Source organism: Lissotriton helveticus, chromosome 1_1, assembly GCF_964261635.1.
Source record: "Lissotriton helveticus chromosome 1_1, aLisHel1.1, whole genome shotgun sequence".
NCBI lineage: Eukaryota > Metazoa > Chordata > Amphibia > Caudata > Salamandridae > Lissotriton > Lissotriton helveticus.
The window spans coordinates 809297674-809316431 of NC_136057.1; positions in this window are offsets into that span (position 1 = coordinate 809297674).

The following is an 18758-nucleotide window of genomic DNA, read 5'->3' on the forward strand; positions in this document are numbered from 1 at the left end:
TAGACAGAATGCAGAACAATGTCATACATTCACCCCAGTACCGAGATCTGGGCCTAAATCCATCCGTTTTTTTGCACTCCACACCACCCCAGTTTAGACATGGCCATATACAAATCAGCCTTGACCCTGTGCCTCATGGGAAAAGTCCAGCCCGAACTGCCAAGCCATGTCTTTCCTGGACCGGAATCAAGCATCCTTGGACCATTTCTGGCTATCAGCCTTCTTCAGCCAGGATAGCTTGACTCCAGTGGTGTGGAGAGCATGGGACTCACGTCTGAGCATACCCATCCCACTCGGGGTGACAAATGCAAAACCAACAGTTGATGGACAGAATGCAGAACAATGTCATACACTTACCCCAGTACGGAGATCTGGGCCTAAATCCATCGTTTTTTTGCACTCCACACCACCCCAGTTCAGCCATGGCCATATGCAAATCAGCCTTGACCCTGTGCCTCATGGGAACAGTCCAGCCCGAACTGCCAAGCCATGTCTTTCCTGGACCGGAATCAGGCATCCTTGGACGGTTTCTGGCTATCAGCCGTCTTCAGCCAGGATAGCTTAACTCCAGTGGTGTGGAGAGCATGGGACTCACGTCTGAGCATACCCATCCCACATTTGGGGTGACAAATGCAAAACCAACAGTTGATGGACAGAATGCAGAACAATGTCATACATTCACGCCAGTACCGAGATCTGGGCCTAAATCCATCGTTTTTTTTGCACTCCACACCACCCCAGATCAGAAATGGCCATATGCAATTCAGCCCTGACCCTGTGCCTCATGGGAACAGTCCAGCCCGAACTGCCAAGCCATGTCTTTACTGGACCGGAACCAAGCATCCTAGGACCAGTTTCTGGCTATCAGCCGTCTTCAGCCAGGATAGCTTGACTCCAGTGGTGTGAAGAGCATGGGACTGACGTCTGAGCATACCCATCACACTCGGGGTGACAAATGCAAAACCAACAGTTGATGGACAGAATGCAGAACAATGTCATACATTCACCCCAGTACCGAGATCTGGGCCTAAATCCATCGGTTTTTTTGCACTCCACACCACCCCAGTTCAGACATGGCCATATGCAAATCAGCCTTGACCCTGTGCCTCATGGGAACAGTCCAGCCCGAACTGCCAAGCCATGTCTTTCCTGGACTGGAATCAAGCATCATAGGACCGGTTTCTGGCTATCAGCCGTCTCCAGCCAGGATAGCTTGACTCCAGTGGTGTGGAGAGCATGGGACTCACGTCTGAGCCTACCCATCCCACTCGGGGTGACAAATTCAAAACCAACAGTTGATGGACAGAATGCAGAACAATGTCATACATTCACCCCAGTACCGAGATCTGGGCCTAAATCCATCGTTTTTTTTGCACTCCACACCACCCCAGTTCAGACATGGCCATATGCAAATCAGCCTTGACCCTGTGCCTCATGGAAACAGTCCAGCCCGAACTGCCAAGCCATGTCTTTCCTGGACCGGAATCAAGCATCCTTGGACCATTTCTGGCTATCAGCCGTCTTCAGCCAGGATACCTTGACTCCAGTGGTGTGGAGAGCATGGGACTCACGTCTGAGCATACCCATCCCACATTTGGGGTGACAAATGCAAAACCAACAGTTGATGGACAGAATGCAGAACAATGTCATACATTCACGCCAGTACCGAGATCTGAGCCTAAATCCATCGTTTTTTTTGCACTCCACACCACCCCAGTTCAGACATGGCCATATGCAAATCAGCCTTGACCCTGTGCCTCATGGGAACAGTCCAGCCCGAACTGCCAAGCCATGTATTTCCTGGACCGGAATCAAGCATCTTAGGACCGGTTTCTGGCTATCAGCCGTCTTCAGCCAGGATAGCTTGACTCCAGTGGTGTGGAGAGCATGGGACTCACGTCTGAGCATACCCATCCCACTCGGGGTGACAAATGCAAAACCAACAGTTGATGGACAGAATGCAGAACAATGTCATACATTCACCCCAGTACCGAGATCTGGGCCTAAATCCATTGAGTTTTTTGCACTCCACACCACCCCAGTTCAGACATGGCCATATGCAAATCAGCCTTGACACTGTGCCTCATGGGAACAGTCCAGCCCGAACTGCCAAGCCATGTCTTTCCTGGACCGGAATCAAGCATCCTAGGACCTTTTTCTGGCTATCAGCCGTCTTCAGCCAGAATAGCTTGGCTCCAGTGGTGTGGAGAGCATGGGACTCACGTTTGAGCATACCCATCCCACTCGGGGTGACAAATGCAAAACCAACAGTTGATGGACAGAATGCAGAACAATGTCATACATTCATCCCAGTACCGAGATCTGGCCCTAAATCCATTGTTTTTTTTGCACTCCACACCACCCCAGTTCAGACATGGCCATATGCAAATCAGCCTTGACCCTGTGCCTCATGGGAACAGTTCAGCCCGAACTGCCAAGCCATGTCTTTCCTGGACGGGAATCAAGCATCCTAGGACCGGTTTCTGGCTATCAGCCGGCTTCAGCCAGGATAGCTTGACTCCAGTGGTGTGGAGAGCATGGGACTCACGTCTGAGCATACCCATCCAACTCGGGGTGACAAATGCAATACCAACAGTTGATGGACAGAATGCAGAACAATGTCATACATTCACCCCAGTACCGAGATCTGGGCCTAAATCCATCGTTTTTTTTGCACTCCACACCTCCCCAGTTCAGACATGGCCATATGCAAATCAGCCTTGACCCTGTGCCTCATGGGAACAGTCCAGCCCGAACTGCCAAGCCATGTCTTTCCTGGACCAGAATCAAGCATCCTTGGACCATTTCTGGCTATCAGCCGTCTTCAGCCAGGATAGCTTGACTCCATTGGTGTGGAGAGCATGGGACTCACGTCTGAGCATACCCATCCCACTAGGGGTGACAAATGCAAAACCAACAGTTGATGGACAGAATGCAGAACAATGTCATACATTCACCCCAGTACCGAGATCTGGGCCTCAATCCATCGTTTTTTTCGCACTCCACACCACCCCAGTTCAGACATGGCCATATGCAAATCATTAGATTAATGGGGTGTTCACCCACAAAATCAAAAAGGACCTGGGTATTTATGATATAATAACAGTGGTCCTTGACTATAGATTTAAAATGAAATCATCAGTAAACCAATATACAGTACGTAATGCGAATCAATCTGCATTTATAAAGACTGAATCTATATGGGAGAAAAAATGACTCCTTCTTAAGCTCTCTGTATGGCCTACAGAGACAGTACCCAAGGGGAACAACTAAATTTACAAGGAAACGAACCAAACAATAATGGTATAATCTCAATTTCAGATTTTATCAGCAAAAAAGCAAACAATCACATTTATTTACAGTACCAACAGGGACAGTGCTGTTGATATCCGGCGCAAGTGCTAGAAAAGAAGGAGAGAAAAGGGGTGCTCAAGTGTTTAAGTGAAAAGTGAAGAAATCATGCTAAAAAACATTTCCAATATTTACAACAATATACACATGCGATAGCTTTCCGCAATTGATAATACAAACAAAACGCCTGTTCACTTCCTTCCAGGAAGAATAATGGAAGGGGGGGGTTGGGAAAAACTATGATACAGGCAGTTGACAAATTGGGCGTCGACGTTTCGACCCTATTGCACGTGGGGAGTTTACTACCTCGGCGGCGGGTCTTCTTCAGGACAATAAGGGGGGGGGGGGGACAGAAGGGCTTGGCCACAATTCACTAGGGTTCTGGATAGTCACCAATTAGTCTTATTTGGTCCAGATTCCGTCAATTTGAGTGGGTCACCTGTCTGTAAGGCAATTTAATTGCCGGTGAGTGGACTCAGACAGCCTGGGGGTCCAATCAATATATTTTTCTAGTAGGCTGTGGATTACCGGCGCCCCCACGGGCCGTCCGGTATTAGTTTTAATAGACCACTCCTATGTTGCAGATCAGGTTGCAGCGTGTACTCGCTGGTTGAATGGCCGTCGTGTTTCAGCACGAGCCGATATCTAAATTCAGGCTCTCTCCGAGAAATAGCCCCGGTCGGGGATTGTTGTTTTCCAAACGGGACGAGTCAAGCGTCCAGATTCTGTTGTTACTACCGCGTAGTGGTGATAACGCGTGGCTTTGACAAAGCCACGCGTTATCACCACTACGCGGTAGTAACAACAGAATCTGGACGCTTGACTCGTCCCGTTTGGAAAACAACAATCCCCGACCGGGGCTATTTCTCGGAGAGAGCCTGAATTTAGATATCAAGCATCCTTGGACCGTTTCTGGCTATCAGCCGTCTTCAGCCAGAATAGCTTGACTCCAGTGGTGTGGAGAGCATGGGACTCACGTCTGAGCATACCCATCCCACTCGGGGTGACAAATGCAAAACCAACAGTTGATGGACAGAATGCAGAACAATGTCATACATTCACCCCAGTACCGAGATCTGGGCCTAAATCCATTGTTTTTTTGCATTCCACACCACCCCAGTTCAGACATGGCCATATGCAAATCAGCCTTGACCCTGTGCCTCATGGGATCAGTCCAGCCCGAACTGCCAAGCCATGTCTTTCCTGGACCGGAATCAAGCATCCTTGGACCGTTTCTGGCTATCAGCCGTCTTCAGCCAGGATACCTTGACTCCAGTGGTGTGGAGAGCATGGGACTCACGTCTGAGCATACCCATCCCACATTTGGGGTGACAAATGCAAAACCAACAGTTGATGGACAGAATGCAGAACAATGTCATACATTCACGCCAGTACCGAGATCTGGGCCTAAATCCATCATTTTTTTGCACTCCACACCACCCCAGTTCAGACATGGCCATATGCAAATCAGCCTTGACCCTGTGCCTCATGGGAACAGTCCAGCCCGAACTGCCAAGCCATGTATTTCCTGGACCGGAATCAAGCATCTTAGGACCGGTTTCTGGCTATCAGCCGTCTTCAGCCAGGATAGCTTGACTCCAGTGGTGTGAAGAGCATGGGACTCACGTCTGAGCATACCCATCCCACTCGGGGTGACAAATGCAAAACCAACAGTTGATGGACAGAATGCAGAACAATGTCATACATTCACCCCAGTACCGAGATCTGGGCCTAAATCCATTGAGTTTTTTGCACTCCACACCACCCCAGTTCAGACATGGCCATATGCAAATCAGCCTTGACCCTGTGCCTCATGGGAACAGTCCAGCCCGAACTGCCAAGCCATGTCTTTCCTGGACCGGAATCAAGCATCCTTGGACCATTTCTGCCTATCAGCCGTCTTCAGCCAGGATAGCTTGACTCCATTGGTGTGGAGACCATGGGACTCACGTCTGAGCATACCCATCCCACTCGGGGTGACAAATGCAAAACCAACAGTTGATGGACAGAATGCAGAACAATGTCATACATTCACCCCAGTACCGAGATCTGGGCCTCAATCCATCGTTTTTTTTGCACTCCACACCACCCCAGTTCAGACATGGCCATATGGAAATCATCCTTGACCCTGTCCCTCATAGGAACAGTCCAGCCCGAACTGCCAAGCCATGTCTTTCCTGGACCGGAATCAAGCATCCTTGGACCGTTTCTGGCTATCAGCCGTCTTCAGCCAGAATAGCTTGACTCCAGTGGTGTGGAGAGCATGGGACTCACGTCTGAGCATACCCATCCCACTCGGGGTGATAAATGCAAAACCAACAGTTGATGGACAGAATGCAGAACAATGTCATACATTCACCCCAGTACCGAGATCTGGGCCTAAATCCATTGTTTTTTTTGCACTCCACACCACCCCAGTTCAGACATGGCCATATGCAAATCAGCCTTGACCCTGTGCCTCATGGGATCAGTCCAGCCCGAACTGCCAAGCCATGTCTTTCCTGGACCGGAATCAAGCATCCTTGGACCATTTCTGGCTATCAGCCGTCTTCAGCCAGGATACCTTGACTCCAGTGGTGTGGAGAGCATGGGACTCACGTCTGAGCATACCCATCCCACATTTGGGGTGACAAATGCAAAACCAACAGTTGATGGACAGAATGCAGAACAATGTCATACATTCACGCCAGTACCGAGATCTGGGCCTAAATCCATCATTTTTTTGCACTCCACACCACCCCAGTTCAGACATGGCCATATGCAAATCAGCCTTGACCCTGTGCCTCATGGGAACAGTCCAGCCCGAACTGCCAAGCCATGTATTTCCTGGACCGGAATCAAGCATCTTAGGACCGGTTTCTGGCTATCAGCCGTCTTCAGCCAGGATAGCTTGACTCCAGTGGTGTGAAGAGCATGGGACTCACGTCTGAGCATACCCATCCCACTCGGGGTGACAAATGCAAAACCAACAGTTGATGGACAGAATGCAGAACAATGTCATACATTCACCCCAGTACCGAGATCTGGGCCTAAATCCATCGAGGTTTTTGCACTCCACACCACCCCAGTTCAGACATGGCCATATGCAAATCAGCCTTGACCCTGTGCCTCATGGGAACAGTCCAGCCCGAACTGCCAAGCCATGTCTTTCCTGGACCGGAATCAAGCATCCTAGGACCGGTTTCTGGCTATCAGCCATCTTCAGCCAGAATAGCTTGGCTCCAGTGGTGTGAAGAGCATGGGACTCACGTCTGAGCATACCCATCCCACTCGGGGTGACAAATGCAAAACCAACAGTGGATGGACAGAATGCAGAACAATGTCATACATTCACCCCAGTACCGAGATCTGGGCCTAAATCCATCGTTTTTTTTGCACTCCACACCACCCCAGTTCAGACATGGCCATATGCAAATCAGCCTTGACCATGTGCCTCATGGGAACAGTCCAGCCCGAACTGCCAAGCCATGTCTTTCCTGGACCGGAATCAAGCATCCTATGACTGGTTTCTGGCTATCAGCCGTCTTCAGCCAGGATAGCTTGACTCCAGTGGTGTGGAGAGCATGGGACTCACGTCTGAGCATACCCATCCCACTCGGGGTGACAAATGCAAAACCAACAATTGATGGACAGAATGCAGAACAATGTCATACATTCACGCCAGTACCGAGATCTGGGCCTAAATCCATCGTTTTTTTTGCACTCCACACCACCCCAGTTCAGACATGGCCATATGCAAATCAGCCTTGACCCTGTGCCTCATGGGAACAGTCCAGCCCGAACTGCCAAGCCATGTCTTTCCTGGACGGGAATCAAGCATCCTAGGACCAGTTTCTGGCTATCAGCCGTCTTCAGCCAGGATAGCTTGACTCCAGTGGTGTGAAGAGCATGGGACTCACGTCTGAGCAAACCCATCCCACTCGGGGTGACAAATGCAAAACCAACAGTTGATGGACAGAATGCAGAGCAATGTCATACATTCACCCCAGTACCGAGATCTGGGCCTAAATCCATCGTTTTTTTTGCACTCCACACCACCCCAGTTCAGACATGGCCATATGCAAATCAGCCTTGACCCTGTGCCTCATGGGATCAGTCCAGCCCGAACTGCCAAGCCATGTCTTTCCTGGACCGGAATCAAGCATCCTTGGACCGTTTCTGGCTATCAGCCGTCTTCAGCCAGGATACCTTGAATCCAGTGGTGTGGAGAGCATGGGACTCACGTCTGAGCATACCCATCCCACATTTGGGGTGACAAATGCAAAACCAACAGTTGATGGACAGAATGCAGAACAATGTCATACATTCACGCCAGTACCGAGATCTGGGCCTAAATCCATCTTTTTTTTGCACTCCACACCACCCCAGTTCAGACATGGCCATATGCAAATCAGCCTTGACCCTGTGCCTCATGGGAACAGTCCAGCCCGAACTGCCAAGCCATGTATTTCCTGGACCGGAATCAAGCATCTTAGGACCGGTTTCTGGCTATCAGCCGTCTTCAGCCAGGATAGCTTGACTCCAGTGGTGTGGAGAGCATGGGACTCACGTCTGAGCATACCCATCCCACTCGGGGTGACAAATGCAAAACCAACAGTTGATGGACAGAATGCAGAACAATGTCATTCATTCACCCCAGTACCGAGATCTGGGCCTAAATCCATCGAGTTGTTTGCACTCCACACCACCCCATTTCAGACATGGCCACATGCAAATCAGCCTTGACCATGTGCCTCATGGGAACAGTCCAGCCCGAACTGCCAAGCCATGTCTTTCCTGGACCGGAATCAAGCATCCTAGGACAGGTTTCTGGCTATCAGCCATCTTCAGCCAGAATAGCTTGGCTCCAGTGGTGTGGAGAGCATGGGACTCACGTCTGAGCATACCCATCCCACTCGGGGTGACAAATGCAAAACCAACAGTTGATGGACAGAATGCAGAACAATGTCATACATTCACCCCAGTACCGAGATCTGGGCCTAAATCCATCGTTTTTTTTGCACTCCACACCACCCCAGTTCAGACATGGCCATATGCAAATCAGCCTTGACCCTGTGCCTCATGGGAACAGTCCAGCCCGAACTGCCAAGCCATGTCTTTCCTGGACGGGAATCAAGCATCCTTGGACCGTTTCTGGCTATCAGCCGTCTTCAGCCAGAATAGCTTGACTCCAGTGGTGTGGAGAGCATGGGACTCACGTCTGAGCATACCCATCCCACTCGGGGTGACAAATGCAAAACCAACAGTTGATGGACAGAATGCAGAACAATGTCATACATTCACCCCAGTACCGAGATCTGGGCCTAAATCCATTGTTTTTTTTGCACTCCACACCACCCCAGTTCAGACATGGCCATATGCAAATCAGCCTTGACCCTGTGCCTCATGGGATCAGTCCAGCCCGAACTGCCAAGCCATGTCTTTCCTGGACCGGAATCAAGCATCCTTGGACCGTTTCTGGCTATCAGACGTCTTCAGCCAGGATACCTTGACTCCAGTGGTGTGGAGAGCATGGGACTCACGTCTGAGCATACCCATCCCACATTTGGGGTGACAAATGCAAAACCAACAGTTGATGGACAGAATGCAGAACAATGTCATACATTCACGCCAGTACCGAGATCTGGGCCTAAATCCATCGTTTTTTTGCACTCCACACCACCCCAGTTCAGACATGGCCATATGCAAATCAGCCTTGACCCTGTGCCTCATGGGAACAGTCCAGCCCGAACTGCCAAGCCATGTATTTCCTGGACCGGAATCAAGCATCTTAGGACCGGTTTCTGGCTATCAGCCGTCTTCAGCCAGGATAGCTTGACTCCAGTGGTGTGAAGAGCATGGGACTCACGTCTGAGCATACCCATCCCACTCGGGGTGACAAATGCAAAACCAACAGTTGATGGACAGAATGCAGAACAATGTCATACATTCACCCCAGTACCGAGATCTGGGCCTAAATCCATCGAGGTTTTTGCACTCCACACCACCCCAGTTCAGACATGGCCATATGCAAATCAGCCTTAACCCTGTGCCTCATGGGAACAGTCCAGCCCGAACTGCCAAGCCATGTCTTTCCTGGACCAGAATCAAGCATCCTAGGACCGGTTTCTGGCTATCAGCCAACTTCAGCCAGAATAGCTTGGCTCCAGTGGTGTGGAGAGCATGGGACTCACGTCTGAGCAAACCCATCCCACTCGGGGTGACAAATGCAAAACCAACAGTTGATGGACAGAATGCAGAGCAATGTCATACATTCACCCCAGTACCGAGATCTGGGCCTAAATCCATCGTTTTTTTTGCACTCCACACCACCCCAGTTCAGACATGGCCATATGCAAATCAGCCTTGACCCTGTGCCTCATGGGATCAGTCCAGCCCGAACTGCCAAGCCATGTCTTTCCTGGACCGGAATCAAGCATCCTTGGACCGTTTCTGGCTATCAGCCGTCTTCAGCCAGGATACCTTGAATCCAGTGGTGTGGAGAGCATGGGACTCACGTCTGAGCATACCCATCCCACATTTGGGGTGACAAATGCAAAACCAACAGTTGATGGACAGAATGCAGAACAATGTCATACATTCACGCCAGTACCGAGATCTGGGCCTAAATCCATCTTTTTTTTGCACTCCACACCACCCCAGTTCAGACATGGCCATATGCAAATCAGCCTTGACCCTGTGCCTCATGGGAACAGTCCAGCCCGAACTGCCAAGCCATGTATTTCCTGGACCGGAATCAAGCATCTTAGGACCGGTTTCTGGCTATCAGCCGTCTTCAGCCAGGATAGCTTGACTCCAGTGGTGTGGAGAGCATGGGACTCACGTCTGAGCATACCCATCCCACTCGGGGTGACAAATGCAAAACCAACAGTTGATGGACAGAATGCAGAACAATGTCATTCATTCACCCCAGTACCGAGATCTGGGCCTAAATCCATCGAGTTGTTTGCACTCCACACCACCCCATTTCAGACATGGCCACATGCAAATCAGCCTTGACCCTGTGCCTCATGGGAACAGTCCAGCCCGAACTGCCAAGCCATGTCTTTCCTGGACCGGAATCAAGCATCCTAGGACCGGTTTCTGGCTATCAGCCATCTTCAGCCAGAATAGCTTGGCTCCAGTGGTGTGGAGAGCATGGGACTCACGTCTGAGCATACCCATCCCACTCGGGGTGACAAATGCAAAACCAACAGTTGATGGACAGAATGCAGAACAATGTCATACATTCACCCCAGTACCGAGATCTGGGCCTAAATCCATCGTTTTTTTTGCACTCCACACCACCCCAGTTCAGACATGGCCATATGCAAATCAGCCTTGACCCTGTGCCTCATGGGAACAGTCCAGCCCGAACTGCCAAGCCATGTCTTTCCTGGACCGGAATCAAGCATCCTTGGACCGTTTCTGGCTATCAGCCGTCTTCAGCCAGAATAGCTTGACTCCAGTGGTGTGGAGAGCATGGGACTCACGTCTGAGCATACCCATCCCACTCGGGGTGACAAATGCAAAACCAACAGTTGATGGACAGAATGCAGAACAATGTCATACATTCACCCCAGTACCGAGATCTGGGCCTAAATCCATTGGTTTTTTTGCACTCCACACCACCCCAGTTCAGACATGGCCATATGCAAATCAGCCTTGACCCTGTGCCTCATGGGATCAGTCCAGCCTGAACTGCCAAGCCATGTCTTTCCTGGACCGGAATCAAGCATCCTTGGACCGTTTCTGGCTATCAGACGTCTTCAGCCAGGATACCTTGACTCCAGTGGTGTGGAGAGCATGGGACTCACGTCTGAGCATACCCATCCCACATTTGGGGTGACAAATGCAAAACCAACAGTTGATGGACAGAATGCAGAACAATGTCATACATTCACGCCAGTACCGAGATCTGGGCCTAAATCCATCGTTTTTTTGCACTCCACACCACCCCAGTTCAGACATGGCCATATGCAAATCAGCCTTGACCCTGTGCCTCATGGGAACAGTCCAGCCCGAACTGCCAAGCCATGTATTTCCTGGACCGGAATCAAGCATCTTAGGACCGGTTTCTGGCTATCAGCCGTCTTCAGCCAGGATAGCTTGACTCCAGTGGTGTGAAGAGCATGGGACTCACGTCTGAGCATACCCATCCCACTCGGGGTGACAAATGCAAAACCAACAGTTGATGGACAGAATGCAGAACAATGTCATACATTCACCCCAGTACCGAGATCTGGGCCTAAATCCATCGAGGTTTTTGCACTCCACACCACCCCAGTTCAGACATGGCCATATGCAAATCAGCCTTAACCCTGTGCCTCATGGGAACAGTCCAGCCCGAACTGCCAAGCCATGTCTTTCCTGGACCAGAATCAAGCATCCTAGGACCGGTTTTTGGCTATCAGCCGTCTTCAGCCAGGATAGCTTGACTCCAGTGGTGTGGAGAGCATGGGACTCACGTCTGAGCATACCCATCCCACTCGGGGTGACAAATGCAAAACCAACAGTTGATGGACAGAATGCAGAACAATGTCATACATTCACCCCAGTACCGAGATCTGGGCCTAAATCAATCGTTTTTTTTGCACTCCACACCTCCCCAGTTCAGACATGGCCATATGCAAATCAGCCTCGACCCTGTGCCTCATGGGAACAGTCCAGCCTGAACTGCCAAGCCATGTCTTTCCTGGACAGGAATCAAGCATCCTTGGACCATTTCTGGCTATCAGCCGTCTTCAGCCAGGATAGCTTGACTCCATTGGTGTGGAGAGCATGGGACTCACGTCTGAGCATACCCATCCCACTCGGGGTGACAAATGCAAAACCAACAGTTGATGGACAGAATGCAGAACAATGTCATACATTCACCCCAGTACCGAGATCTGGGCCTCAATCCATCGTTTTTTTTGCACTCCACACAACCCCAGTTCAGACATGGCCATATGCAAATCAGCCTTGACCCTGTGCCTCATCGGAACAGTCCAGCCCGAACTGCCAAGCCATGTCTTTCCTGGACCGGAATCAAGCATCCTTGGACCGTTTCTGGCTATAAGCCGTCTTCAGCCAGGATAGCTTGACTCTAGTGGTGTGGAGAGCATGGGACTCACGTCTGAGCATACCCATCCCACTCGGGGTGACAAATGCAAAACCAACAGTTGATGGACAGAATGCAGAACAATGTCATACATTCACCCCAGTACCGAGATCTGGGCCTAAATCCATCGTTTTTTTTGCACTCCACACCACCCCAGTTCAGACATGGCCATATTCAAATCAGCCTTGACCCTGTGCCTCATGGGAACAGTCCATCCCGAACTGCCAAGCCATGTCTTTCCCGGACCGGAATCAAGCATCCTAGGACCGGTTTCTGGCTATCAGCCGTCTTCAGGCAGGGATTCAGGCGTGGATCCGGATCGGTGCCGGACGATCTCACACCTCCTCCGGCACTGATTTCTCTGGCGATGCCTCTGCCACCTCCAACGCAGGTTGTGTCCCAGGCTGGTGTCGACCCCGGCCTCCTCCTCGACTTGGACCGGAACTGGACTGGCGTCGACCAGTACTTTTGTGCCACTGTTGTCCCCTGGCATTCCCTATCGCCCTAAGTGGCAGCTAGAGGAAGGTGAGGAGGACTGAGAGGTGTCTGTTGACCCTTTGACAGACCAGCAGGAGGAACCGGACTGGAGAGAGGAGTTGTGGGAAGCCAGTGGTCTGGATACCTCGCTAGACCTTGCGGACCTTCTGCATTCGCTGGGGACCACTATCAATGTGCCAAAGTCATACCTGATTCCCTCTCAGAAGCTCCTTTTCATCAGAGCAGTTCTGAATACGGCACAGTTTCGGTCTTATCCTCCCGAGCAGCAAGTCCTCGCTATTCGGACTATGATACCGATGTTTCAGCCTCTTTCCCGGATTTCGGTGAGATTCACCTTGAGGCTGCTGGGCCTCATGGCCTCCTGCATCCTGCTGTTGTATCATGCCAGGTGACATATGCAAGCTCTGCAGTGGGACCTGGAGTTCCAGTGGGCGCAGCATCAGGGGAATCTGTTTGAAGTCGTCTTGATCTCGGAGGGCACTGCACACAAATTGCAGTGTTGGCTAACAAACCAGAATTGGGTCAACGGCAGATCCCTCTCCCTTCCCTAACCAGATTTCACGGTGGTGACAGATGCGTCACTTCTGGGATGGAGTGGCCACATGGGATAGGCAGAGAGCACAGGCTTCTGGTCTCCGGCAGAGCCAGGGCTCCACATCAACCTGCTGGAGCTCCGGGCGATCCATCTTGCGCTGAAAGCATTCCTTCCTTCTGTCAATCGAAGAGTAGCGCAGGTGTTCACTGACAACATCACTGCCATGTGGTACTGCAACACACAGGGTGGAGTGAGGTTGTGGACCCTATGTCAAGAGGCTCTTCGCCTTTGGACATGGCTGGAACGTCAGGGCATGTCCCTGGTGGTTCAACACTTGGAAGGCTCACTGACCGCCAGGGCGGACGAACTCAGCCGCTGGTTCATAATTGATCACGAATGGCGTCTTCACTCGGAGGTGGTGCAAGGTCTCTTTCAGCAGTGGGGAAATCCTTGGTTAGACCTTTTCGCCACTGAAAAGAACACGCAATGTCAGCAGTTCTGCGCGTTGGAATTTCGAAGGCGGCACTCGCTCAGCGAGGTTTTTCCTTGTGAGTGGAGTTGCAGTCTTCTATACCCCTTTCCACCTATACCACTTCTGCCCAGAGTCCTGAAGAAGATCAAGTGCAACTGGGCCTAAGTGATTCTTGTGGCTCCAGATTGGGCACGAAGAGTCTGGTACTCCGAGCTCTTGAACATGCCCATCGATCTTCCAATCGGACTGCCTCTTCGGGAGGATCTTCTGTCGCAGCGAACAAGGGACCGTCCTCCAGTCGAACCTGTGCAGCCTTCACCTCTTTCAGTGGAGATTGAGTGGCGACAGTTGACAGCTTTTGACCTTCCTCCCGAAGTCTGTAATGTCATCTTGGCAGCCGGGCGTGCCTCCACTAAAACAGTTTACGCCTGTAGATGGAACCAATTTGTGGCATGGCGCACAGCAAAGGCTGTGGGTCCCCTCTCTGCCCCTCTTTCAGAAGTTCTCCTCTTCATTCTTTCTTTGGCCCAGCAGGGCTTTGCTCTGGGCACCCTTAAAGGCTATCTGTCGGCCATTTCGGCCTTTCTTCGGCTTCCTGATCAGTCTTCTCGTTTCAAGTCCCCTATTGTGAATAGATTTCTTAAGGGCATTACTCACCTCTTTCTCCTATTCCTTTTGTAATGCCCCAGTGGGACTTTCTGGTCTTAACTTACCTTATGTGTGCTCCTTTCGAGCCGCTACATATTTGTCCCCTCAGACTCTTGACTCTAAAGACAGCTTTTCTGGTTGCCATCACCTCTGCTCGCAGGTTGAGTGAGCTTCAGGCTCTTTCTTCAGAACCTCGTTTCCTTGCTGTTCATCCGGACAAGGTTGTCCTTCGCACTAAACCTTCTTTTCTCCCCAAAGTAGTTACCTCTTTCCACATAGGACAGACCATCACTTTGACCACCTTCTCCCAGCCCGCACCCTTCCAAGGAGGAAGAGAGACTACACCATCTGGATCCAAAACATGCATTACCCCTTTTGATTGGGTCGCACAAAACAATTCCGGGTAGACGATCAACTCTTTGTTGGCTATGTGGGCGCCAAGAAAGGTTGAGCTGTGCAAAAACGGACCATCTCTCGATGGGTCGTCCTTTGTATCAAGATCTGCTACTCCTTGGCGAAAAAGGAGCCTCCAGTAGGACTGCGTGCCCATTACACCAGGGAAACGTCAGCCGCTACTGCTTTGGGACGTGGAGTCCCCATCGGCGACATCTGCCAGGCAGCCACAGAGGCATCCCTGCGCACTTTCACAAAACATTACTGCCTGGATAGCCAAGTCCGGAGAGACGGCTTCTTTGACCGTTCAGTTCTCAAGGACTTTCTTGTGTGAACTTGAGGTTGGTATTGCTGGGGTATCTATTCCAAGGTAAGCGATCTATAACTAATAGTCTCTTTCAGATGAACAAGTTACTTGCCTTCAGTAACAATATATCTGTAAGAGACATATATTAGTTACAGATTCCTTACCACCTCCCATTCTCCCCGTTCTGCGAACTGACTTCTTGAGTAAGGAACTCCCTTTTCAGGGCCCTAGTTATGTGCACCAGTGGTCAGTGTCTTGTCTTGCATGGCTCTGCGCTTCTGGCGTGGAATGTTGTGTAAAGAACGAACGTCAGCATGCAGGGGTGGCGTATAAGTAGACACCGCAACGTCGTTCCGGCGATTACGACGCCAACGACGGACGCGGAGTCGCCTGATGCCACCTACCGATGTGCAGGGGTACTGCTAAAGAAAAAATCTCCTGGTCCGGTCTGACGCCTGGGGGTAATTCTAAGGTAAGGAATCTATAACTAATATATGTCTCTTACAGATATATCTTTACCCCAGGTAAGTAACTTGTTCGTCAATTTTGATAGCCAGAATTAGTCATGTTGACGTTCCTATGGATTCAGCATATTTAAAGGAGTGTACTGAGAGATTTTCAAATGTTGTTCTTACTATTGACACTCCTTCATGTAAGCAGGTGGAAGCTGTCAAAAGCCAGTTTTATCAGGCTACAGTAGATGGTAAGGTTATCACTATGATGGCAGGTTCGAGAGCACCAGTCACTATATTAGCCAACTCGACATTCTATAAATATTGGCGAGTTGATACTATATTGAATGCACCAGATATTTGCCCAAAGGCTTTTGGAGAACAGGATATCAAGCTTACTGGCTATATAGATACTGCCCTGGATTCCTTAGGTAGTCATATTGACACCAGGGCTTATGTTACAGTGAAGGGTAGGGATATTATTGGATGGATGGATCTTAGCAAATTTGGTATTTACTTTCATCCTGAGCAAACTTCCCATAGTACTAGGAGATATGCTAGTTCGAACTGTAGAGAACCACCCAAGTGTAACACATTCAATGGTAGAGGGGTTTCCCAATGTGTTCAATGATGCCATAGTATGTGAGCAACAAGGACCCCCTGGTACAGATACGTATCCTGGGACAGGGTAAATAATGTATGTAAACTAACACTCCCAGGCATAAAATACAACAGTAACACAATAGAGTGAACAAACAAACTACTAGGGTATCAAAAAATATACATTTTTAATTCGAAATAAAATACAATTAATAGCAATCAATACATTGATAAAAATTAGTAAAAATGCTAGACTGATATATAAGGATTCACAAAACAATCAATTTAAGAATCAAATTTAGGGATCAAAAGAGATTAGGTGGTATCCGGTCGACGCGTTTCAACATGAAAATGTCTTCATCAGGACATTTACCATCCAATTTCTAAGATTAGAATCATGAACTCTGTGTACAGTTTCCTCTGTGGTTCTAGCTGAGCGCTTTATCAACAGAATCCAGAGGTCCTTTATATCAATCAAGTATCACAACTTTAAAATGTTTTATTCAATAAAATCCAAGCTATAACTAAGCCGATCATATCCGGTCGCTGGATACACTTTTAAAAACTGCGAGACAAATGTGGTATTCTTCTGCTGTGCTCATAAGTTCCTATTTATTTCTTTTTCCGTGCCTATTATTGTTCGCGCTGTTCCCAAATGCGTGCGTTTTTCTGCCTTAGTCCCGTCTGGCGGTTCGTGGCAGATACTCTTATTATATATTATTTATATGGCAGACACTCGCCACTCCTGTAGTTTCCCCGATGGAAAGAAATGATATAAATCCTGCCGGTTGGTCAGGAATACACCGGAAAGCGACCCCAGTCGGTGAGACGCATGTGTTTGTCTGCCTTAATCCAGTCTCTAGGGTACGGCGGTAGGGAACTTTTCTTAATACACGCTCGCTACTCTGGAGTTTACACGATGAAAAGACGAATGGTATGAAATCCCGCCGGTCGGTCAGGAATACGAGACTGGATTAAGGCAGACAAACACATGCGTCTCACCGACTGGGGTCGCTTTCCGGTGTATTCCTGACCAACCGGCAGGATTTATATCATTTCTTTCCATCGGGGAAACTACAGGAGTGGCGAGTGTCTGCCATATAAATAATATATAATAAGAGTATCTGCCACGAACCGCCAGACGGGACTAAGGCAGAAAAACGCACGCATTTGGGAACAGCGCGAACAATAATAGGCACGGAAAAAGAAATAAATAGGAACTTATGAGCACAGCAGAAGAATACCACATTTGTCTCGCAGTTTTTAAAAGTGTATCCAGCGACCGGATATGATCGGCTTAGTTATAGCTTGGATTTTATTGAATAAAACATTTTAAAGTTGTGATACTTGATTGATATAAAGGACCTCTGGATTCTGTTGATAAAGCGCTCAGCTAGAACCACAGAGGAAACTGTACACAGAGTTCATGATTCTAATCTTAGAAATTGGATGGTAAATGTCCTGATGAAGACATTTTCATGTTGAAACGCGTTGACCGGATACCACCTAATCTCTTTTGATCCCTAAATTTGATTCTTAAATTGATTGTTTTGTGAATCCTTATATATCAGTCTAGCATTTTTACTAATTTTTATCAATGTATTGATTGCTATTAATTGTATTTTATTTCGAATTAAAAATGTATATTTTTTGATACCCTAGTAGTTTGTTTGTTCACTCTATTGTGTTACTGTTGTATTTTATGCCTGGGAGTGTTAGTTTACATACACTTCAATGATGCCATAGGCACAGTAAAAGATTTTGAACACACAAAGTAAAAACAAATTTTGCCCTGGTCATTCACAAAGTGTGCCCTGTACCCTTAAGTACAAGAGATGATATAAAAGTTTTGTTAGAGACCCTCATCTCTCAAGGAGTTATTGGCAAAATAGATTATTTTGAGTAGGTTTTTCCAGTCGTTTTGACCAGAAAACACTCAGGAGATCTGAGGCTATGTGTGGACTTGAGGTCACTCAACCAAAATATTCTGGTGGACTGTCACCTCCTTGCACACATACATGAGATGATGGCAAACATTATTGGGGCAAGTTTTTTCGACAATTGACTTTCATTCCACATACCATCAGATACCTCATAGCCCAGAATCTCAATCTTTAACTACTTTTGTTACTCCTTTTGGAGTGTTAAAGTACATAAGGCTACCTTTTGGCCTTGCATCAGCTGCAAGTGTCTTTCAGAGGATGATGGACTCTATTTGGTGATGTGCCTCATGTTCAATCATTTCAAGGGGACATTTTCGTCTACACTAAAACCGAAGAACATATGCTTGTCTTGAACAAAGTATTTCAAGTATCGGGAAAGCATGGGCATGACAGTGAAAATGAGTAAGTGTAAGTTGTTTGTACAACAAGTAGACTATTTAGCACACAGCATCCCAGCAGAAGGAATTAAACCAAAAG